A 25271-nucleotide genomic window follows, 5' to 3' on the forward strand; every position below is an offset into this window, starting at 1 on the left:
TGCTGGGGGTTGGTAGTGAAGGTGGGTATGGGTGTATCTGGGTGATGCTATGGGTTGGTAGTGAAGGTGGGTATGGGTGTATCTGGGTGCTGGGTTGTTGGTAGTGATGGTGGGTATGGGTATATCTGGATGATGCTGGGGGTTGGTAGTGAAAGCAGGTATGGATGTATCTGGGCGATGCTGGGGGTTGGTAGTGAAGGCAGGTATGGGTGTATCTGGGTGCTGCTGGGGTGTTGGTAGTGAAGGTGGGTATAGGTGTATCTGGGTGCTGCTGGGGTGTTAGTAGTGAAGGCGGGTATGGGTGTATCTGGTGCTGCTGGGGTGTTGGTAGTGAAGGCGGGTATGGGTGTATCTGGGTGATGCTGGGGGTTGGTAGTGATGGTGGGTATGGGTGTATCTGGGTGCTGCTGGGGTGTTGGTAGTGAAGGCGGGTATGGGTGTATCTGGGTGATGCTGGGGGTTGGTAGTGAAGGTGGGTATTGGTGTATCTGGGTGATGCTGGGGTGTTGGTAGTGAAGGCGGGTATGGGTGTATCTGGTGCTGCTGGGGTGTTGGTAGTGTAGGTGGGTATGGGTGTATCTGGGTGCTGCTGGGGTGTTGGTAGTCATGGCGGGTATGGGTGTATATGGGCGATTCTGGGGGTTGGTAGTGAAGGTGGGTATGGGTGTATCTGGGCAATGCTGGGGGTTGGTAGTGAAGGTGGGTATGGGTGTATCTGGGTGGCTGCTGGGGTGTTGGTAGTGAAGGTGGGTATGGGTGTATCTGGGTGATACTGGGGGTTGGTAGTGAAGGCGGGTATGGGTGGATCTGGGTGCTGCTGGGGTGTGTGTAGTGAAGGTGGGTATGGGTGTATCTGGGTGCTGCTGGGGTGTTGGTAGTGAAGGCGGGTATGGGTGTATCTGGGTGATGCTGGGGGTTGGTAGTGAAGGTGGGTATGGGTGTATCTGGGTGATGCTGGGGTGTTGGTAGTGAAGGCGGGTATGGGTGTATCTGGTGCTGCTGGGGTGTTGGTAGTGTAGGTGGGTATGGGTGTATCTGGGTGCTGCTGGGGTGTTGGTAGTCATGGCGGGTATGGGTGTATCTGGGCGATTCTGGGGGTTGGTAGTGAAGGTGGGTATGGGTGTATCTGGGCGATGCTGGGGGTTGGTAGTGAAGGTGGGTATGGGTGTATCTGCGTGATACTGGGGGTTGGTAGTGAAGGCGGGTATGGGTGTATCTGGGTGGGTGCTGGGATGTTATTAGTGAAAGTGGGTATTGGTATATCTTGGTGGGTGCTGGGGTGTTTGTAGTAAAGGTGGGTATGGGTGTATCTGGGCAGGGGCGGATCCAGAAGAAAATGATAGGGGGGGCACCATGGAAGGGGCAAGTACATTTGCGTGCGGCTTCGCTGCATGTGAGGTGGCTATTCTTATGCAATGCCCACAGTTGTAGCGCTCATTATGCAATGTCCACTTATCTTCCCCCTTATATAGACCCCATAGTAGTGGTGCCCCTTATGCAATACCCGTATTGTCCCCAGTGGTAATGTTACCTGTAGTAATGCCCCCAGTCATTTAGCGCCCTAATAGTTATGCCCCCAGTGGTAATGCCCCTGCAGTTATGACCCTAGTAGTTTACCTCCCCCCCCTTTAGTTTAGCTTCCTAGTGGTAATGCCCCCAGTAGTTTGCCTGCTTGTAGTTTAGCCACCAGTAGCAATGCCCCCCTGTAGTTTGCCCCATTGTAGTTTAGCCCCTGTAGTTATGCCCCATTTGTAGTTTAGCCCTCAGAAGTAATGCCCCCAGTAGTTTGGCCCCTGTAGTTATCCCCCAGTAGTGTGGCCCCTGTAGTTATGCACCCCTGTAGTTTAGCCCCCAAGTAGTAATGCCCCTGTAGTTATGCCGCTAGCAGTAATGCCCCTGTAGTTACGCCGCCAGTAGTAATGCCCTCCTGTAGTTAGCCCCTTTGTAGTTGGCCCCAAGTAATAATGTCTCCCAGTAGTGTGCCCCCAGTAGATTCCCTCCCAGTAATAATGTCCCCCAGTAGCTGCCCCCAGTAGTAATGCCCCCAATAGATGACCCCCCTGTATTAATGCCCCCAGTAGATGCCCCCCAGTAATAATGCCCCCAGTAGTAATGCCCCTTGTTGATGCCCCCAGTAGTAATGCCCCCAGTAGATGCTCCCCCAGTAATAATGTCCCCAGTAGTAATGCCCCCCCAAATAGTAATGTCCCTTGTTGATGCCCCTCAGTAGTAATGCCCCCCCCCGTAGTTTGCCCCCAGTAGATGCCCCCGCTGCACTGAGAAAGAGAAAATAGCACATACTTACCAAGCCCCGTTCCCGCTTCCAGACCGCTGCAGTCCTCCTCCTCCCTGGGCGTCCGCTCCTCAGTCAGCACTATGAGAGAGACATACCGCACAATGACAGCGCCGGAAGCCGGAGCTCAGTACTGAGCTCCTGACTCTGGCTGCCGCTGTGCAGGGAGACGGGCGCCCGCTTGTAACACAATCTCACCGGGCGCCCATCATCTCCCTGTGCGGCTCCGGCACTGGGAGGGACAGAGGCCACAAAAGACAGGGAGGTATGGAACTGAGTGCCCCCCCCCCTGGATCCGCCACTGTATCTGTGTGCTTCTGGGGTGTTGATAGTGAAGGCGGGTATGGGTGGATCTGGGTGCTGCTGATGTGTTGGTAGTGAAGGTGGATATGGGTGTATCTGGGTGCTGCTGGGGTGTGAGTAGTGAAGGTGGGTATGGGTGTATCTGGGTGCTGCTGGGGTGTGAGTAGTGAAGGTGGGTATGGGTGTATCTGTGTGCTTCTGGGGTGTTGATAGTGAAGGCGGGTATGGGTGGATCTGGGTGCTGCTGATGTGTTGGTAGTGAAGGTGGGTATGGGTGTATCTGGGTGCTGCTGGGGTGTGAGTAGTGAAGGTGGATATGGGTGTATCTGGGTTCTGCTGGGGTGTGAGTAGTGAAGGTAGGTATGGGTGTATTTGGGTGCTGCTGGGGTGTGAGTAGTGAAGGTGGGTATGGGTGTATCTGGGTGCTGCTGGGGTGTGAGTTGTGAAGGTGGGTATGGGTGTATCTGGGTGCTGCTGGGGTGTGAGTAGTGAAGGTGGGTATGGGTGTATCTGGGTGCTGCTGGGGTGTGAGTAGTGAAGGTGGGTATGGGTGTATCTGGGTGCTGGTGTGTTGGCAGTGAAGGTGGGTATGGGTGTATCTGGGTGCTGCTGGGTTGTTGGTAGTGAAGGTGGGTATGGGTGTATCTGGGTGCTGCTGGGGTGTTGGTAGTGAAGACGGGTATGGGTGTATCTGGATGCTGCTGGGTTGTTGGTAGAGAAGGTGGGTATGGGTGTATCTGGGTGCTGCTGGGGTGTTGGTAATGAAGGTGGGTGTATTTGGTTGGGTGTTGGTAGTGAAGGCGTGTATGGGTGTACCTGTTTGGGTGTTGGTAGAGAATGTGGGTTTGGGGCAGTGTGTATCTGGCTGCTGCTGGGGTGTTGGTAGTGAAGACGGGTATGGGTGTATCTGGGTGCTGGGGTGTTGGTAGTGAATGTGGGTTAGGGTGTATTTGGGTGGGTGTTGGTAGTGAAGGCGTGTATGGGTGTATCTGTTTGGGTGTTGGTAGAGAATGTGGGTTTGGGGCAGTGTGTATCTGGGTGCTGCTGAGACTTTGGTGTTGGTAGTGAATGTGAGCGAGGATGGGGGCACCAACAGCTATTTAGCTCCTGGTCTCCTGGTATGAGGTTCTGCCCCTGGTTATGATTTGGTGACATTAGAGGTGGCAGCTGTATGATGAATGGAGGTTATAACTGTAAGAGGAGATTCTGTTACCAGTGAAATGTCCTTCAGCAACTACATAACATGTTGGAAATGATAAAACTACAACAGTGATCACTGCACCGGTTATAAGGTATTATAAGGAGATAACAGCTGCTAACCTGTTCTGAGTTTGCAGTATCGGCTCTTATTACCTGAAAGTACAAAGGAGACACAGTCAGTTTGGGATAATTACATAGAGTCTGTGGCTGCTTTTCCTGCAGACAGAAATATGTAACAATATGAAGTACAGATGTGTCCACGTACATCTTAATGTTCCACTTCCACACAAGAATCCTCAATTTCTATCATGTCCTCATAATAACTATACTTGTTCTACTCCCCACATGTGCAGATATTGTAGAAAGGGAGGAAGGAAGCAAAAGAGGCTTCTCTATGAGTACAGTGTGAGAAATGTCAGGCTCACACATCGCTAACATGGACACTCCTAGACTCTCCTCAGGGATGTCTGACAGTTCTGAATGCACAGTTTGTTCTACTGCCTTAAAAAGTAAAAAGTTCTTGCATCATCATGAGAGGCAGATGAAGATGCCTCACTGACAGTTGCAGAACCATGACTCAGAAATAAATGCCATGGTCAGCGCCTTTCCTTGCCACTGTGTGTGGTGAATGGCATGTTGGCAATTGTATGTTTTTCTGCACCAAACCTTCCCTTTATAAGAGGTGTCTTTGTCTTTAATGCTGTATATTGGGCTTTTGATTTTAGATGCCTTGACTTAGACCCGCTATGCACTTGGGCATTAGCTTTAGTAGATGACGTTGCTGGACTAGCATTGTTATCATGACTGGTGGCAGCATCTGCTGCACTAGTATGTTGTTGCTCTTCTCTAAACTGATAGTAATCTACAGATTGAGCCGCGCTCATCTGATGCGGCTCCATCGCATACCATAGGATAGACATAAGGATATCCTTACATAGAAATAAGGATCAAATAAGGTTAGAGATAAAAAAAAAAAAAAAAAAAAAAAGGCAGACTAGATGGGCCAAGTGGTTCTTATCTGCAGACAAATTCTATGTTTCCATGTTTACCAGCGTTCCCGGCATGACTAGTTGATCCATCCGCCTAGTCATGCCGGGAGCGCAGAGAGAGACCGTGGACCAAAGTGCCCTAGATTCATGTGAACAGAGCACATTTGTGCAAAGGTCACCAACCAACCAGTCCAAAACAATATATACACTGCTCAAAAAACCTTACGGTTTCACATGTCCCATTGAGGCTTCTTACACATGATCTGGCATTTCAGAAACCTGTTGTAACACTTCCAATCAAACTCCAAAAAGCAATGAAATTCCGATCATTAAGGCTGACGCCTTAATGGACGTGTTCCTTGCACAATACAGATATGGTATGCCTTCACAGCCTGTGGGTAAGTGCAGATTCAGCACTCTCACAGAGTGAGATTGCTGTCACTCACACAATGGTGGAGTTGCTAATCCACAGATTTGTGTGCTCATTGGAATACACACATGCAGTCTATGCAACTGAAGGTCTGAGCAGTTATGTGGTGCTCCCATCCCACTCAGTCCCCACAACCATCCCATTCAGTCACCACAGCAACCCCACCTTGTTCCAACATCCTTCTCACTCCATACATCCATCTCATTTAGAATACAATTGCTAAAACTATAATACCCCATCTAAGGTCTATGCATCTACACTTACTTCCCCTATACACTTCCATGCTGCTATGTCTTCCCCCATCCCTACTGCTGTGTTCTCCGATCTGTGCTAGTCTGTACTAATTTATCTGCACCCTCTGTCTTTCCCCACCTGTGCCTTGACCGTACCACCGTTTCCTTCTCTCTGCGCTGCTTAGTGTTTCCCTCTTCAACGTCATTCTGCCTCCTCCCATATACGCCACACTGTCTTCTCTCCCATCTGTACTAGTTTTCTACCCATCCATGCCAGTGTTTTCAACCCATCTGCATCATTGCCCCTCATCTGCACCACTCTGTCTCCCTTCCCATACATGCTGCTTAATCTCCCACCTATTCTCACCACTCTTACCCCATTCATGTAGCTGACATCCTGATGGTAAGTATTGGGGTCACTGTTAGGTTCATGGCCCAGGGTGGGATTGGGGGGGTTAGCCCTAGCCACCACCCACAAGGATTAGGCCTAGCTGCCACCCACCAAGGGTAGTTGAAAATACTTAACCCCTCCGATGTCGGACTGTATTCCTCTTATCCATTCTGCTCTGCCCCCCTCATCTGTGCCACTGTTTCTTTCTATCTGAACTTCTCTCACCCCTCTGCTTCTGTGCTGCTCTGTTGCCCTTATCCCCACGTGTTGCTCTGTCCACCCATCCACACCGCTCTGTCTCCCCACCATCTGTGCCACTGTTTCTTTCCATCTGTACTGGTCTCACCCCTATCCATCTGTGCTGCTCTGTTGCCCTCATCCATACGACACTGTCCACCCATCCACACCGCTCTGTCTCCCCACCATCTGTTCCATTGTCTTTCCCCCATCTGCAGTATTTTCTTTCCCCATCTGTGGCACTCTCTTTCCCCATCTCTTGCGCTCTGTCTCCCCCCAAACTGCATCACTGTCTTACCTCCCCCCAACTGCATCACTGTTTTCCACCTATCTTTGTTGGTTTGTCCCCCCATCAGTGCAGCCTAGTCTTCCCCCTATCCACACATTTCTGTTCCCCCATCCACACTTCTCTGTCTCCTCACTCCACTCAACACCACTCTTACCTCATCTGAGCAGCTGTCTTCTGCTAAGACCTTCAGTTGCATAGACTGCATGTGTGATTTAGCAGCTCCACCATTGTGTGAGTGACAGCAATCTCACTCTGTGAGAGTGCTGAATCTGCACTTACCCACAGGCTGTGAAGGCATACCATATCTGTATTGTGCAAGGAACAAGTCCATTAAGGCATCAGCCTTAATGATCGGAATTTCATTGCTTTTTGGAGTTTGATTGGAAGAGTTACAACAGGTTTCTGAAATGCCAGATCATGTGTAAAAAGCCTTAATGGGACATGTGAAACCGTAAGATTTTTTGTCTATGGAATTTCATCGCTTTTTTTCAATTATTTATTTTAAATTCAGAAATGTAAAATTTCCCTGTAAGAATAAACATTTGATTTTTTTAAAAATGTTTAACGATAACACACCCCTGGCAACGAGCATTACCCCTGGCCACAAGCATTACAAACCCCTGGCAATGAGTATGACACCACACCCAGCCCATTAAACCCCTGGTAACGAGCATGACACCCAGCGTGTAGAAGCTTTACTGTAGGACATAATGTATCACGGGCATTGCAGTGTAGGGCATATTGTGCAGGGGACATTACTGTATGGTGCTTAATATGGTGACATTTTCTTTCCCTGTGGTGGCCAAGGTTTGTTGGTACAGGGCCAAAAACTGGGGTGTAAGGTAGTCTTTTCCAGTGAGGTCACGCCCATTTTAGCGAGACCACGCCCATTGCCTGGGGCAGAGCATTCTGCAGCTTTTACATTTCCCCAATGGCTGCTGGGAATACACTGGGGGCAGCTCATTGTGTATTTCCATTTCCCAGGTGGCTGCTTCTCTTTTCAACAGCAGCAGAGTGCTGGGTGGAGAGGGGGTGTCTCCAGCTCCCCTGGGCTGCCCGATTACTGAGATCAGGGACACACTGGGAGAGAAGCCATGGTGCAGAGGGACCAGGAGATTCCTCTAAGATTGTTGGATGCTGGAAGATTGACTTCCAGCAGCAGTACAGTGTACTGGTTTTAGTGGTATTCGGTAGTTTTCTGAAATCGGACATGTGCTGCATCTATCATATATATACGCCAAGACAAGGGCGTAACTAGGGTCTTTGGTGCCCAGGGCAAGTTGAAGAATGCCCCCCTCCCCCCACCCAAAAAAAATAATTTGCGCACTTCCAAAAAACAGACATGGTCAGCTGGAGATGGGCATTATCACTGTTTTGGTGAGTAACTGAAAGAGACACATGGGGCAGAGAGAGATAGAGGGAGACACATGGGGCAGAGGGCGGGATTTACTAAAGGTAAAATGCGGTAAAACCCCCGTTTTACCACATTTTCATATGTACTAAGTCCCGACCGCCGCTTTTTCGCCTCATAGGGTATCGCCATCTTTGTATGGCGATACCCTATGGAAGCCTATGGGATTGTTACCGCCGCCGCCGCCCCGCGCCACTCACGACGACCCCCACCCCCGCATACCTGTGCTGCTGGTGCGGCCCCCCTCCTCCTTCTCCCCCGCATCACAGCCTTGTCTCCTTCCGGCTGCAGGGGGAGGAGGAGGAGCCGGGGACTCCCTGCCCACGTCACCTCCCGAGTCTGGGAGGTGACGGAGACCCCCGCTGACCCCCCGCAGACCCCCGCAGACCACATCGCGGGGGTCTCCTAGACCGCATTGCGATACTAATCGCATATATTAGTACATATGCGATTAGTATCGCTGCGGTAGGCGGCGAGAGGTGGCAATAACTTATAGTAAATCTCGCCCAGAGAGAGAGAGTGGGAGACACATGGGGCAGAGAGAGAGAGAGGGAGACACATGGGGCAGAGAGAGAGAGAGGGAGACACATGGGGCAGAGAGAGAGAGAGAGGGGGACACATGGGGCAGAGAGAGAGAGGGAGACACATGGGGCAGAGAGAGAGAGAGGGAGACACATGGGGCAGAGAGAGAGAGGGAGACACATGGGGCAGAGAGAGAGAGAGGGAGACACATGGGGCAGAGAGAGAGAGAGACACATGGGGCAGAGAGAGAGAGGGAGACACATGGGGCAGAGAGAGAGAGAGAGAGGGAGACACATGGGGCAGAGAGAGAGAGGGAGACACATGGGGCAGAGAGAGAGAGAGAGGAAGACACATGGGGCAGAGAGAGAGAGGGAGACACATGGGGCAGAGAGAGAGAGGGAGACACATGGGGCAGAGAGAGAGAGGGAGACACATGGGGCAGAGAGAGAGAGGGAGACGCATGGGGCAAAGAGAGAGGGGGAGACACTGGAAAGAGATGAGAAACCAGAGGCAGAAAGAGATGGAGAAATGAGAGAGAGAGATGGAGACAGAGAGAGAGGGAGGGATCAGGAGCAGAGAGAGAGAGACCAGGGGCAGTGAGAGGGACACATGGGAGAGAGGGAAAACAGAGACCAGGGCCAGACAGAGAGAGGGAGATATGGGGAAGATAGAGAGAGACAGAGAGAGATAGAGAGAGACCAGAGGCAGAGACAGAGAGAGACCAAGGGCAGAGACAGAGAGAGAGACCAGGGCCAGAGAGACACTGGGAGACGTGGGGGAAGAGAGAGACGGGGATACAGAGAGAGACCAGGGGCAAAGAGACCGGGAGACATGGGGGGGAGACAGATAGAGACCAGGGGAGGAGAGACAGACGGAGATCAGGGGCAGAGAGAGAGACTAGAGCGAGAGATAGATGGGGAGAGAGAGGGGGAAACAGAGAGAGACCGGGGGCCATTACAGAGAGAGACAGAGAGAGAGAGACACCAGGGGCAGCAAGAGACAGACCAGGGGCAGAAAGAGATGGAGACATGAGAGAGAGATCAGGAGCAGAGAGAGAGAGACCAGGGGCAGTGAGAGGGGACATGAGAGACGGAGACAGAGCCCTGGGCCAGACAGCGAGAGGGAGACATGGGGGAGATACCAGGGGCAGAGACAGCGAGAGATGATGGACAGAAAGAGAGGGAGACATGGGCCAGAGAGAAGGCCAATGGAAGAAATAGGAGAGAGAGAGGTGGGGGAGACAGAGACAGACTAGAGGTAGAGAGAGAGAGGGAGACAGACTAGGGCCAGACAGAGACTGGGAGACATAGGAGACAGAGAGACCAGGGCCAGAGAGATACTGGGAGACATGGGGGAAGAGAGAGAGGAGACAGAAAGACCAGGGACAGAGAAACACACACACACACACACACACACACACAAACACACACACACATACACACATACACACAGAGACCAGGTGCAGTAAGAGAGACAGACCAGGGGCAGTGAGAGAGAGAGAGAATGACAGACCAGGGGCAGCGAGAGAGAGACAGACCAGGGGCAGTGAGAGAGAGACAGACCAGGGGCAGCGAAAGAGAGAGAGAGAGAGACAGACAGACCGGGGCAGTAAGAGAGAGACAGACAGACCAGGGGCAGCAAGAGAGAGACAGACAGACCGACCAGGGGCAGCGAGAGAGACAGAGATACCAGGGGCAGCAAGAGAGACAGAGGTACCAGGGGCAGCGAGAGAGACAGAGACAGACAAGGGCAGTGGCAGAACTAGAGAATGGTGGGCCCAGGTGCAAAAATATGCATTGGGCCCCTCTCCTTTATTAAAAATAGGGATAGCACGCGTGACAGGTAGATAGTGGGCGACCAAAGTAGGGGTGACAGGGAGATAGTGGGTGACTGGTGGGGCAGGAGTGACAGGGAGATAGTGGGTGACTGGTGAGGCAGGAGTGACAGGGAGATAGTGGGTGACTTAGTCAGGGGTGACAGGAAAATAGTGGGTGACTGAAGCAGGGGTGACAGGGAGATAGTGGGTGACTGAAGCAGGGGTGTCAGGGAGATAGTGGGTGACTGAAGCAGGGGTGACAGGGAGATAGTAGGTGACTGAGGCAGGGGTGACTGAGGCAGGGATGACAAGTAGAGAGTAGATGACTGAGGCAGGGTGACAGGTAGAGTTAGTGACTGAGGCAGGGTGACAGGGAGATAGTGGATGAGTAAGGCAGGAATGACAGGTAGATAGTGGGCGACCGAAGTAGGGGTGACAGTGAGATAGTGGGTAACTGGTGAGGCAGGAGTGCCAGGGAGATAGTGGGTGACTGAGGCAGGGGTGACATGGACATAGTAGATGACTGAGGCAGGGTGACAGGTAGAGTGGGTGACTGAGGCAGGGGTGACAGGGAGATAGTGGGTGACTGAGGCAGGGGTGACTGAGGCAGGGTTGACAAGTAGAGAGTAGATGACTGAGGCAGGGTGACAGGTAGAGTTAGTGACTGAGGCAGGGTGACAGGTAGAGTTGGTGACTGAGGCAGGGTGACAGAGAGTGGGTGACTGAGGCAGGGATGACAGGGAGATAGTGGGTGACTGAAGCAGGGATGACAGGGAGATAGTGGGTGACTGAAGCAGGGATGACAGGGAGATAGTGGATGACTGAGGCAGGGTGACAGAGAGTGGGTGACTGAGGCAGGGGTGACAGGGAGATAGTGGGTGACTGAAGCAGGGATGACAGGGAGAAAGTGGGTGACTGAGGCAGGGGTGACTGAGGCAGGGGTGACAGGCAGAGTTGGTGACTGAGGCAGGGGTGACAGGGAGATAGTGAGTGACTGAAGCAGGGATGACAGGGAGATAGTGGGTGACTGAGGCAGGGTTGACCAGTAGAGAGTAGATGACTGAGGCAGATTGACAGGTAGAGTTAGTGACTGAGGCAGGGTGACAGGTAGAGTTGGTGACTGAGGCAGGGTAACAGAGAGTGGGTGACTGAAGCAGGGATGACAGGGAGATAGTGGGTGACTGAAGCAGGGATGACAGGGATATAGTGGGTGACTGAAGCAGGGTGACAGAGAGTGGGTGACTGAAGCAGGGATGACAGGGAGATAGTGGGTGACTGAGGCAGGGGTGACTGAGGCAAGGGTGACAAGTAGAGAGTAGATGTCTGAGGCAGGGTGACAGGTGGAGTTGGTGACTGAGGCAGGGTGACAGGTAGAGTTGGTGACTAAGGCAGGGTGACAGAGAGTGGGTGACTGAGGCAGGGATGACAGGGAGATAGTGGGTGACTGAAGCAGGGATGACAGGGATATAGTGGGTGACTGAGGCAGGGGTGACAGGGAGATAGTGGGTGACTGAGGCAGGGGTGACTGAGGCAGGGTTGACAAGTAGAGAGTAGATGACTGAGGCAGGGTGACAGGTAGAGTTGGTGACTGAGGCAGGGTGACAGGTAGAGTTGGTGACTAAGGCAGGGTGACAGAGAGTGGATGACTGAGGCAGGGAAGACAGGGAGATAGTGGGTGACTGAGGCAGGGGTGACAGGGAGATAGTGAGTGACTGAAGCAGGGATGACAGGGAGATAGTGGGTGACTGAGGCATGGTTGACAAGTAGAGAGTAGATGACTGAGGCAGATTGACAGGTAGAGTTGATGACTGAGGCAGGGTGACAGGTAGAGTTGGTGACTGAGGCAGGGTAACAGAGAGTGGGTGACTGAAGCAGGGATGACAGGGAGATAGTGGGTGACTGAGGCAGGGATGACAGGGATATAGTGGGTGACTGAAGCAGGGATGACAGGGAGATAGTGGGTGACTGAGGCAGGGGTGACTGAGGCAGGGTTGACAAGTAGAGAGTAGATGACTGAGGCAGGGGGACAGGTAGAGTTGGTGACTGAGGTAGGGTAACAGAGAGTGGGTGACTGAAGCAGGGATGACAGGGAGATAGTGGGTGACTGAGGCATGGATGACAGGGATATAGTGGGTGACTGAAGCAGGGATGACAGGGAGATAGTGGATGACTGAGGCAGGGTGACAGAGAGTGGGCGACTGAAGCAGGGATGACAGGGAGATAGTGGATGACTGAGGCAGGGTGACAGAGAGTGGGTGACTGAAGCAGGGATGACAGGGAGATAGTGGGTGACTGAGGCAGGGGTGACTGAGGCAGGGGTGACAAGTAGAGAGTAGATGACTGAGGCAGGGTGACAGGTAGAGTTGGTGACTGAGGCAGGGTGACAGGTAGAGTTGGTGAATAAGGCAGGGTGACAGAGAGTGGGTGACTGAGGCAGGGATGACAGGGAGATAGTGGGTGACTGAGGCAGGGGTGACTGAGGCAAGGGTGACAAGTAGAGAGTAGATGACTGAGGCAGGGTGACAGGTAGAGTTGGTGACTGAGGCAGGGTGACAGGTAGAGTTGGTGAATAAGGCAGGGTGACAGAGAGTGGGTGACTGAGGCAGGGGTGACAGGGAGATAGTGGGTGACTGAGGCAGGGGTGACTGAGGCAGGGTTGACAAGTAGAGAGTAGATGACTGAGGCAGGGTGACAGGTAGAGTTGGTGACTGAGGCAGGGTGACAGGTAGAGTTGGTGACTAAGGCAGGGTGACAGAGAGTGGATGACTGAGGCAGGGATGACAGGGAGATAGTGGGTGACTGAGGCAGGGGTGACAGGGACATAGTGAGTGACTGAAGCAGGGATGACAGGGAGATAGTGGGTGACTGAGGCATGGTTGACAAGTAGAGAGTAGATGACTGAGGCAGATTGACAGGTAGAGTTGATGACTGAGGCAGGGTGACAGGTAGAGTTGGTGACTGAGGCAGGGTAACAGAGAGTGGGTGACTGAAGCAGGGATGACAGGGAGATAGTGGGTGACTGAGGCAGGGATGACAGGGAGATAGTGGGTGACTGAGGCAGGGGTGACTGAGGCAGGGGTGAGTAGATGACTGAGGCAGGGTGACAGGTAGAGTTGGTGACTGAGGCAGGGTGACAGGTAGAGTTGGTGACTAAGGCAGGGTGACAGAGAGTGGGTGACTGAGGCAGGGATGACAGGGAGATAGTGGGTGACTGAAGCAGGGATGACAGGGATATAGTGGGTGACTGAGGCAGGGGTGACAGGGAGATAGTGGGTGACTGAAGCAGGGATGACAGGGAGATAGTGGGTGACTGAGGCAGGGTTGACAAGTAGAGAGTAGATGACTGAGGCAGGGGGACAGGTAGAATTGGTGACTGAGGCAGGGTGAGAGGTAGAGTTCATGACTGAGGCAGGGTGACAGAGAGTGGGTGACTGAGGCAGGGGTGACAGGGAGATAGTGGGTGACTGAAGCTGGGATGACAGGGAGATAGTGGATGACTGAGGCAGGGGTGACTGAGGCAGGGGTGACAAGTAGAGATGGTGACTGAGGCAGGGTGACAGAGAGTGGGTGAATGAGGCAGGGGTGACAAGTAGAGAGTAGATGACTGAGGCAGGGTGACAGGTAGAGATGGTGACTGAGGCAGGGTGACAGAGAGTGGGTGAATGAGGCAGGGGTGACAAGTAGAGAGTAGATGACTGAGGCAGGGTGACAGGTAGAGTTGGTGACTGAGGCAGGGTGACAGGTAGACTTGGTGACTGAGGCAGGGTGAAAGAGAGTGGGTGAATGAGGCAGGGTTGACAAGGAGATAGTGGGTGACTGAAGCATGGGTGACAGGGAGATAGTGGGTGACTGAAGCAGGGGTGACAGGGAGATAGTGGGTGTCAGCAGGGGTGTGGATCATTAGTTCGACAGTGTCTAGGTCGACAATGTTTAGGTCGACCACTATAGGTCAACAGTTACTAGGTCAACAGGGTTTGAAGGTCAACAGGGTTTCTAGGTCGACATTTTCTAGGTCGACAGGCCAAAAGGTTGACCAGGAAGCCCAATTAGTGCACCACGTCCCCTCGCGTGGCTCGCGTGCACTCGGCACAGGTTACTATTCCCAATCGTAGTCCGTGTGGATCGTTAAGAATGAAAAAGTTCCAAAAAAGAAAAAAATGTGAAAAATCAGGTCGACCTTTTGATCTGTCGACCTAGAACATGTCAACCTAGAAACCATGTCAACCTTCAAACCCTGTTGACCTAGTGACTGTCGACCTATAGTGGTCGACCTAAACATTGTCGATCTTCAGACCGGATCCCGACTGAAGCAGGGGTGACAGGGAGATAGTGGGTGACTGAAGCAGGGGTGACAGGGAGATAGTGGGTGACTGAAGCAGGGGTGACAGGGAGATAGTGGGTGACTGAAGTAGGGGTGATGGGGAGATAGTGGGCGCGTAAGGCAGGAGTGACCGGTAGATAGTGGGCGACCGAAGTAGGGGTGACAGTGAGATAGTGGGTGACTGGTGAGGCAGGAGTGACAGGGAGATAGTGGGTGACTGAGGCAGGGGTGACATGGACATAGTGGGTGATTGAGGCATTGGTGACAAGTAGCGAGTAGATGACTGAGGCAGGGTGAGAGGTAGAGTTGGTGACTGAGGCAGGGTGACAGAGAGTGGGTGACTGAGACAGGGGTGACAGGGAGATAGTGGGTGACTGAAGCAGGGATGACAGGGAGATAGTGGGTGACTGAGGCAGGGGTGACAAGTAGAGAGTAGATGACTGAGGCATGGTGACAGGTAGAGTTAGTGACTGAGGCAGGGTGATAGGTAGAGTTGGTGACTGAGGCAGGGTGACAGAGAGTGGGTGACTGAGGCAGGGATGACAGGGAGATAGTGGGTGACTGAGGCAGGGGTGACAGGGAGATAGTGGGTGACTGAAGCAGGGATGACAGGGAGATAGTGGGTGACTGAGGCAGGAGTGACTGAGGCAGGGTTGACAAGTAGAGAGTAGATGACTGAGGCAGGGTGACAGGTAGAGTTGGTGACTGAGGCAGGGTGACAGGTAGAGTTGGTGACTGAGGCAAGGTGACAGAGAGTGGGTGACTGATGCAGGGGTGACAGGGATATAGTGGGTGACTGAGGCAGGGGTGACAGGGAGATAGTGGGTGACTGAGGCAGGGGTGACTGAGGCAGCGGTGACAAGTAGAGAGTAGATGACTGAGGCAGGGTGACAGGTAGACTTGGTGACTGAGGCAGGGTGAAAGAGAGTGGGTGAATGAGGCTGGGGTGACAGGGAGATAGTGGGTGACTGAAGCAGGGGTGACAGGGAGATAGTTGGTGACTGAAGCAGGGGTGACAGGAAGATAGTGGGTGTCAGCAGGGGTGTGGATCATTAGGTCGACAGTGTCTAGGTCGACAATGTTTAGGTCGACTACTATAGGTCAACAGTCACTAGTTCGACAGGGTTTGAAGGTAAGCAGGGTTTCTAGGTCGACATGTTCTAGGTCGACAAGTCAAAAGGTCGACCAGGAAGCCCAATTAGTGCACCGCGTCCCCTCGCTTGGCTCGCGTGCGCTCGGCACAGGTTACTATTCCCAATCGTAGTCCGTGTGGTTCGTTAAGAATTAAAAAGTTCCAAAAAAGATTATTATTATTATTTTTTAAACTCAGGTCGACCTTTTGATCTGTCGACCTAGAACATGTCAACCTATAAACCCTGTCAACCTTCAAACCCTGTTGACCTAGTGACTGTCGACCTATAGTGGTCGACCTAAACATTGTCGATCTTCAGACCGGATCCCGACTGAAGCAGGGGTGACAGGGAGATAGTGGGTGACTGAAGCAGGGGTGACAGGGAGATAGTGGGTGACTGAAGCAGGGGTGACAGGGAGATAGCGGGTGACTGAAGCAGGGGTTACAGGGAGATAGTGGGTGACTGAAGCAGGGGTGACAGGGAGATAGCGGGTGACTGAAGCAGGGGTAACAGGGAGATAGTGGGTGACTGAAGTAGGGGTGACGGGGAGATAGTGGGCGAGTAAGGAAGGAGTGACTGGTAGATAGTGGGTGACTGAAGTAGGGGTGACAGTGAGATAGTGGGTGACTGGTGAGGCAGGAGTGACAGGGAGATAGTGGGTGATTGAGGCATTGGTGACAAGTAGAGAGTAGATGACTGAGGCAGAGTGACAGGTAGAGTTGGTGACCGAGGCAGGGTGACAGAGAGTGGGGGACTGAGGCAGGGGTGACAGGTAGAGTTGGTGACTGAAGCAGGGATGACAGGGAGATAGTGGGTGACTGAGGCAGGGGTGACAAGTAGAGAGTAGATGACTGAGGCAGGGTGACAGGTAGAGTTAGTGACTGAGGCAGGGTGACAGGTAGAGTTGGTGACTGAGGCAGGGTGACAGAGAATGGGTGACTGAGGCAGGGGTGACAGGGAGATAGTGGGTGACTGATGCAATGGTGACTGAGGCAGGGGTGACAAGTAGAGAGTAGATGACTGAGGCAGGGTGACAGGTAGAGTTGGTGACTGAGGCAGGGTGACAGAGAATGGGTGACTGAGGCAGGGATGACAGGGAGATAGTGGGTGACTGAGGCAGGGGTGACAGGGAGATAGTGGGTGACTGAAGCAGGGATGACAGGGAAATAGTGGGTGACTGAGGCAGGGGTGACAAGTATAGAGTAGATGACTGAGGCAGAGTGACAGGTAGAGTTGGTGACTGAGGCAGGGTGACAGGTAGACTTGGTGACTGAGGCAGGGTGAAAGAGAGTGGGTGAATGAGGCAGGGGTGACAAGGAGATAGTGGGTGACTGAAGCAGGGGTGACAAGGAGATAGTGGGTGACTGAAGCAGGGGTGATAGGAAGATAGTGGGTGTCAGGAGGGGTGTGGATCATTAGGTCGACAGTGTCTAGGTCGACAATGTTTATGTCGACCACTATAGGTCAACAGTCACTAGGTCGACAGGGTTTGAAGGTCAACAGGGTTTCTAGGTCAACATGTTCTAGGTCGACAGGTCAAAAGGTCAACCAGGAAGCCCAATTAGTGCACCGCGTCCCCTCGCGTGGCTGGCGTGCGCTCAGCACAGGTTCTGTCTACCTAGAACATGTCAACCTAGAAACCTTGTCAACCTTCAAACCCTGTTGACCTAGTGACTGTCGACCTATAGTGGTCGACCTAAACATTGTCGATCTTCAGACCGGATCCCGACTGAAGCAGGGGTGACAGGGAGATAGTGGGTGACTGAAGCAGGGGTGACAGGGAGATAGTGGGTGACTGAAGTAGGGGTGACGGGGAGATAGTGGGCGAGTAAGGAAGGAGCGACCGGTAGATAGTGGGTGACTGAAGTAGGGGTGACGGGGAGATTGTGGGTGACTAGTGAGGCAGGAGTGACAGGGAGATAGTGGGTGATTGAGGCATTGGTGACAAGTAGAGAGTAGATGACTGAGGCAGAGTGACAGGTAGAGTTGGTGACCGAGGCAGGGTGACAGAGAGTGGGTGACTGAGGCAGGGGTGACAGGTAGAGTTGGTGACTGAAGCAGGGATGACAGGGAGATAGTGGGTGACTGAGGCAGGGGTGACAAGTAGAGAGTAGATGACTGAGGCAGGGTGACAGGTAGAGTTTGTGACTGAGGCAGGGTGACAGGTAGAGTTGGTGACTGAGGCAGGGTGACAGAGAATGGGTGACTGAGGCAGGGGTGACAGGTAGAGTTGGTGACTGAAGCAGGGATGACAGGGAGATAGTGGGTGACTGAGGCAGGGGTGACAAGTAGAGAGTAGATGACTGAGGCATGGTGACAGGTAGAGTTAGTGACTGAGGCAGGGTGACAGGTAGAGTTGGTGACTGAGGCAGGGTGACAGAGAGTGGGTGACTGAGGCAGGGGTGACAGGTAGAGTTGGTGACTGAAGCAGGGATGACAGGGAGATAGTGGGTGACTGAGGCAGGGGTGACAAGTAGAGAGTAGATGACTGAGGCAGGGTGACAGGTAGAGTTAGTGACTGAGGCAGGGTGACAGGTAGAGTTGGTGACTGAGGCAGGGTGACAGAGAATGGGTGACTGAGGCAGGGGTGACAGGGAGATAGTGGGTGACTGATGCAATGGTGACTGAGGCAGGGGTGACAAGTAGAGAGTAGATGACTGAGGCAGGGTGACAGGTAGAGTTGGTGACTGAGGCAGGGTGACAGAGAATGGGTGACTGAGGCAGGGATGACAGGGAGATAGTGGGTGACTGAGGCAGGGGTGACAGGGAGATAGTGGGTGACTGAAGCAGGGATGACAGGGAAATAGTGGGTGACTGAGGCAGGGGTGACAAGTATAGAGTAGATGACTGAGGCAGAGTGACAGGTAGAGTTGGTGACTGAGGCAGGGTGACAGGTAGACTTGGTGACTGAGGCAGGGTGAAAGAGAGTGGGTGAATGAGGCAGGGGTGACAAGGAGATAGTGGGTGACTGAAGCAGGGGTGACAGGGAGATAGTGGGTGACTGAAGCAGGGGTGATAGGAAGATAGTGGGTGTCAGGAGGGGTGTGGATCATTAGGTCGACAGTGTCTAGGTCGACAATGTTTATGTCGACCACTATAGGTCAACAGTCACTAGGTCGACAGGGTTTGAAGGTCAACAGGGTTTCTAGGTCAACATGTTCTAGGTCGACAGGTCAAAAGGTCAACCAGGAAGCCCAATTAGTGCACCGCGTCCCCTCGCGTGGCTGGCGTGCGCTCAGCACAGGTTCTGTCTACCTAGAACATGTCAACCTAGAAACCTTGTCAACCTTCAAACCCTGTTGACCTAGTGACTGTCGACCTATAGTGGTCGACCTAAACATTGTCGATCTTCAGACCGGATCCCGACTGAAGCAGGGGTGACAGGGAGATAGTGGGTGACTGAAGCAGGGGTGACAGGGAGATAGTGGGTGACTGAAGTAGGGGTGACGGGGAGATAGTGGGCGAGTAAGGAAGGAGCGACCGGTAGATAGTGGGTGACTGAAGTAGGGGTGACGGGGAGATAGTGGGCGAGTGAGGCAGGAGTGACCGGTAGATAGTTGGTGACTGAGGCAGGAGTAATAGGGAGATAGTGGGTGACTGAAGCAGGAGTGACATGGCGATAGTGGGTGACTGAGGCAGAGGTGACAGGGAGATAGTGGTTGACTGAGGCAGGGGTGACAGGGAGACAGTGAGTGACTGAGGCAGGGGTGACAGGGAATTAGTGGGTAACTGTGAGGCACACTGCCGCTCTCATACATCCATACATCCATACACTGCCGCTCTCATACATCCATATATCCGTACACTGCCGCTCTCATACATCCATATATCCGTACACTGCCGCTCTCATACATCCATACACTGGCACTCTCATACATCCATACACTGCCGCTCTCATACATCCATATATCCGTACACTGACGCTCTCATACATCCATATATCCGTACACTGACGCTCTCATACATCCATATATCTGTACACTGCCGCTCTCATACATCCATACACTGCCGCTCTCATACATCCATATATCCGTACACTGCCGCTCTCATACATCCATATACTGTATCCGTACACTGCCGCTATCATACATCCATACACTGCCGCTCTCATACATCCATATATCCGTACACTGCCGCTCTCATACATCCATATATCTGTACACTGCCACTCTCATACATCCATACACTGCCGCTCTCATACATCCATACATCCACACACTGCCGCTCTCATACATCCATACACTGCCGCTCTCATACATCCATATATCCATACACTGCCGCTCTCATACATCCACACACTGCCGCTCTCATACATCCATACACTGCCGCTCTCATACATCCATATATCCATACACTGCCGCTCTCATACATCCATATATCCGTACACTGCCGCTCTCATACATCCATATATCCATACACTGCATCTCTCATACATCCATATACTGGCGCTCTCATACATCCATATATCCGTACACTGCCGCTCTCATATATCCATATGTCCATACACTGCCGCACTCATACATCCACACACTGCCACTCTCATACATCCATATATCCTTACACTGCATCTCTCATACATCCATATACTGGCGCTCTCATACATCCATATATCCATACACTGCCGCTCTCATACATCCATATATCCGTACACTGCCGCTCTCATACATCCATATATCCGTACACTGCCGCTCTCATACATCCATACACTGCCGCTCTCATACATCCATTTATCCGTACACTGCCACTCTCAAACATCCATAGATCCGTACACTGCCGCTCTCATACATCCATATACTGCCGCTCTCATACATCCATATATCCATACACTGCCGCTCTCATACATCCACACATTGCCGCTCTCATACATCCATATATCCATACACTGCCGCTCTCATACATCCACACACTGCCGCTCTCATACATCCATATATCCATACACTGCCGCTCTCATACATCCATATATCCATACACTGCCACTCTCATACATCCATATATCCGTACACTGCCGCTCTCATACATCCACACACTGCCGCTCTCATACATCCACACACTGCCGCTCTCATACATCCATATATCCATACACTGTCGCTCTCATACATCCATATATCCATACACTGCCGCTCTCATACATCCATATATCCATACACTGCCGCTCTCATACATCCACACACTGCCGCTCTCATACATCCACACACTGCCGCTCTCATACATCCACACACTGCCGCTCTCATACATCCATATATCCATACACTGCCGCTCTCATACATCCAAATATCCATACACTGCCGCTCTCATACATCCATATATCCATACACTGCCGCTCTCATACATCCTGATAAAGCCTAATATGTATCCTATATTAAACACTCTAAAAGGTTAATAGACACAGTACGCAATTGGCGTATGAGATACCGTAAGAGTACGCACTTAGCGTAGCAGACGCTTAGCCGTGGTCGAGACGCACGAGCGGCACGTTCGCTCACGGCTTAATGCGTAGAGTCAAGCACGCTATAGGCTGCCGACTACCGTAATGATACACTACCAGCGTAGCGGACGCTCGAGACCACGAGGAGATCACAAGCGGTGCTGACGCTCACAGAATAAAACCTTAATAACTATACCTTAAGGAATGTACTTATACTGTAAACCTTGGTGCAGTGATAATGTGTAGATGCAATGCAGTGTAACCTTGTTAGTTCAAAAGCTGTATGAGCGACTGAGACGCTCAGAGAACCCTTAGCAATATAATAAACACTCAAATACCGGTCTAAGGTTCTAACACCTTTAAGGGAGAGAATGAACGTTCAATTGCAAAAGAATATACAATACAGTTTATACACTACCATGCTAACATAAATACCTAACAGAATTACTACACGTTAAAATACAATTGTGGCACAATTACATTTAAGGGGAAGGAGAGAGAGAATGGCTTACAACAAATAGGAGGTAAAATGGCTGCAGAGAACTTATGCATAAGGGGAAACAATCGCAAGCGCCTTCCTGGATATCCAGCTCCCGATTATCAGTGATGAGAACCGTTGAGAAGAGTAGAGTGGAGCTGGCCCAGGTGGCCACTACATTGTACATTGTACACTACACACAGCACAGTACAATGGTCCCTACATTCTTATTGTTCATTGGACACAGGAATCCGTCTCCGCATTATAACAAAAGGTCATAGGTTGGTTCATACAGGTGGGCTGTGACTATTTCAAACTGCTCAGGTGGGAGGGAAACTCAGGTTTCCCGCCGCATGGGTAATAAACTGCAAATATAGTAAATGTCCATAAACTTCTTATAGTCATAACTATACGCACGAGCGATTAATCTGTTTCTAACCAACACCGGAATATTGCTAATTATATACTCTTCCGATGGATACTAAACACCACTGCGTAACCCCTGTCTGACCCTTCGTATCAAACAAAGAGGGATCTCTTTGTCTCTGAACATGCTATATTAACTAAACTTTCAGATTCTATCAAAGGGACCATAATCTACAAAATACATTATATGACTAAAATATGTAACGATCGAGTCGCATGCTAGATGCACACAAACTCTACCGTAAATGTGCATACCGTGCGCCCGTGACGGCGAGTATGTGCACGCACGGGAGGGTTCATGCACGTGCAGCGTGCACACGCATGGAGAGAAAACAAGGCAATGTAGGTTTAGATATTTTTCGACTTTGACAGTCCACCCTTTGGCAGTCACCAATAACTGCCACTTTCTAAACATTTCAAACAGAAAAATATATGTCATCATCAAATACCTTTTTATGATTGGGAAGAGAAGGAGAGGAGAAGGTGGGAAAAGTTATGACCTAGTGAGATAGCAAAGCGTGTGTGTATGAAATCCATGTCTTGAGGGGTCATGTATCATCGTGCCATACGTGTTTTAAATCAAGCTTCGAGGTATTGCGAAGTATACATTTGAATCCTTCTTATCCCGTATTAAGGGTCTGTGGATGGGCTGTCAAACTTTACCGAGCTCTTCTTGGCTTTTGGTTGCAACAAATGGGGAGCACATTTAGTTGGTGATACATGAATGGGGGAATATGTGAGTGCTAATATCTGTGTCTATATTCCCTATCAACTATGTGTGTCGTTACCTAGAGGTTGTAAAGGTGAAAAATGAGAAGTGTCGTTGCGGGGTAGAGATACCATTATGTGAGGTTAATTTACATTTCTCCAACTGAAGTCTTGTCTGAAGTCTGGTCTCGATGTATATGTTGCCGGATGTCTCTTTGGGCTTTTGCTAGAATGCGAGCAAAAAGCCATTCCAATGTCCATAAAATTTTTTTTACTAACTCTAAAGTTCTGGGCTAGCGTTTTCATTAAAGTCACTAGGGATATTGGGGCTGGCAGCATAGTCCATAAAAGAAAATCTTTGTATAAATGTAGTCCTCAAATTCTTCTTCCAAGCGAGTCCTTGTACCTTAGAGGAAAACAAAGGAGAAACGGGTGAAAGAAACGGGTCGTGGAATCACATTTTATCACAGCGTGGTCTCAATGGTTGGGTCGTAAATCAAATCAATTGGAATTACAATGTCCTCACTCCTCAGACTCATCACCCTAGTACTTCGTTTACACTTCATTAAAGCCCGAACGCATCTAAATACCAAACCAATCAATATGACGATACCCAAGATACACAGAAGAAATTTCCCTACATCCATTATAATTCCTTGAGCCCATTCTCCTAAACCGGAGAACCAATTTCGCGGGTTCAACCATGACACCCAACCGGTCAGCTCATTACCCACAGCAGCAAGGGTGAGATTGTGTCTCCTGCGGAACTCCCACTTTAATTGAAGAATGTCATCCATCTTTTGGTCTATAACCTCGACCGGGTCCTCGGTGCTGTTTGTAATATAAGTGCAGCACTTTACGCCGTACGGAGTTGCCAGTGTGACACAATATCCACCTGTCACTGCCGTGAGATAATTGAGAACCATCCTATGCTGAACCAGTTCTGTTTTATAAGCTTGGAGCTCCCTTCCAGTATACCTAAAAGTGTCGTCATTCATTTCAGTGATATTGTCTATCAAATACGCGAGCGCGTTTATGTATTTGAAATGTATCACCCCCCTGGCGGTACGAGTGATATCCATTGCGAGGAGAAACTGAATCCCGGTGGACTCAAAGATCAGGTCAGAGGCATGATGCTCTGTCCTTTCTACCAGGTGCCTTTTAACTACGTGCTCGTAATGGGTGTGAGTATAAGGAGCTGGGGCACTGCGGTGAATATCTTTCATTTTGGTATGCGATACAGTCATTACCTCAGGCAATACTTTTCCAATATAACATAATCCCTCTGAGTTTGGGGCAAGCCACTTATACGCCTTTCTCCCGCATATGAAATATGCGTCATCGGGGAGAACATATGGGACTGAATATGTTAGAACCATGTTACACATCTTCCATGTGAACCCTCCTAACCCTAATTCTCCCATCTGTCTAGTACACGTATCCGGTTGTATGATAAGTGCACAGTATCCTGGTGATACTTCTACAACTATCATGGTCCTACTTCCTAGGGTATACCTATATCGGAAATATTTTCCACTACCGGCTATGTGGCGTATAAGTTCTGTATCTGTAGGCATTCTATTGGCTCTATATGAAAAGGTCATGGTTTTGTTATTCCATGACACTTCCCAATTTCCCGGCCTTCGGGGATTGGAAATGTTAAAACACACTAAGGACCTATCCACATGGTATTGGTGGAGCTTCACACTAGGAGGACTAGAGATATTAAACCTCTTGTCCACCGGCCTCCCACCACTTAACTCAAGTACCTCCCCTATCGTTAAAGGAAATGGTACTAGTCCTGACTTGCTGTGACCTTGAGGTACTTGAGAGCATACCCAACAGTCTGTTTGGTTTAACACCTTACCCACTAATGAGTGATAGTCACCCAATGGATGCCGGTCCATGTTAATGTTAAAACTGGACTGACATTTCTTGATACACCCATCCTCAACTAAGTTATCACAATGCCTACAGATGCAATTTTCTTCAGCTAACATTCCTTCACAATTCCTTCTATGGTCAATGCTACCAGATCGTTTTCTGATACTCGCCTTTGCTTGGTGATTATGTTGTTCTTGGAAATCTAAGCCTCCATCTCTGTCATCAGAACCCATTCCAGAACCTCTCTCGACCTCCATGGTACTCTCGCCGGAACAGACTGCTCTGGTCAACATTATGGTCAACAGGAAAATCCGGATCACAGTCTCTTGGGGCAAGTCCATCTTATAGGAGGAAATGGAGAAAAATGAGAAGGGGGAAAGAAATAATTTGAGGGAGATGGGATGGGAAGTGGAGGAAAACAATAAAAGGGAACACGGGATCGACAACTGCCTCCGATCTTATTATTCTCAATGCTCAGGTGCCGTCTCAATCTTCCTGAAACAGACACTCCAGTGATACAACTTCCTCTACCGTCTGTTCTTTATCACGAGACCTCTCTGGATCAGCAACCTTCTTACAATGGGACGAATGAACCCAAGTCTCTCTCTCGGCAACCTTCAATGCTGTTGTGCTAATCAATAAGACTTGGTATGGTCCTTCCCATCTGTCAATAAGGCAACCTGAGCGTAGAAAATTCCATATAATTACATAATCCCCAGGTTCAATGTCATGACAATTACTATCTGGCAGATCAGGAATCACCAACTTCAAATTATCATTCT

At 50.8% G+C, this 25271-nt stretch overlaps 1 long non-coding RNA gene across 1 annotated transcript in view; it reads right to left on the reverse strand.

Annotated features, from left to right (window-relative positions):
* LOC135050458 (uncharacterized) overlaps positions 1-25271 on the reverse strand; it is a 144591-nt gene that overhangs the window by 11358 nt on the left and 107962 nt on the right. The window contains exon 4 of the long non-coding RNA XR_010241615.1: positions 3917-3949. This is a non-coding gene — a long non-coding RNA (uncharacterized LOC135050458). The remainder of the gene's footprint in view (positions 1-3916; positions 3950-25271) is intronic.

This window comes from Pseudophryne corroboree, chromosome 2 (assembly GCF_028390025.1).
Source record: "Pseudophryne corroboree isolate aPseCor3 chromosome 2, aPseCor3.hap2, whole genome shotgun sequence".
Taxonomy (NCBI): Eukaryota; Metazoa; Chordata; class Amphibia; order Anura; family Myobatrachidae; genus Pseudophryne; species Pseudophryne corroboree.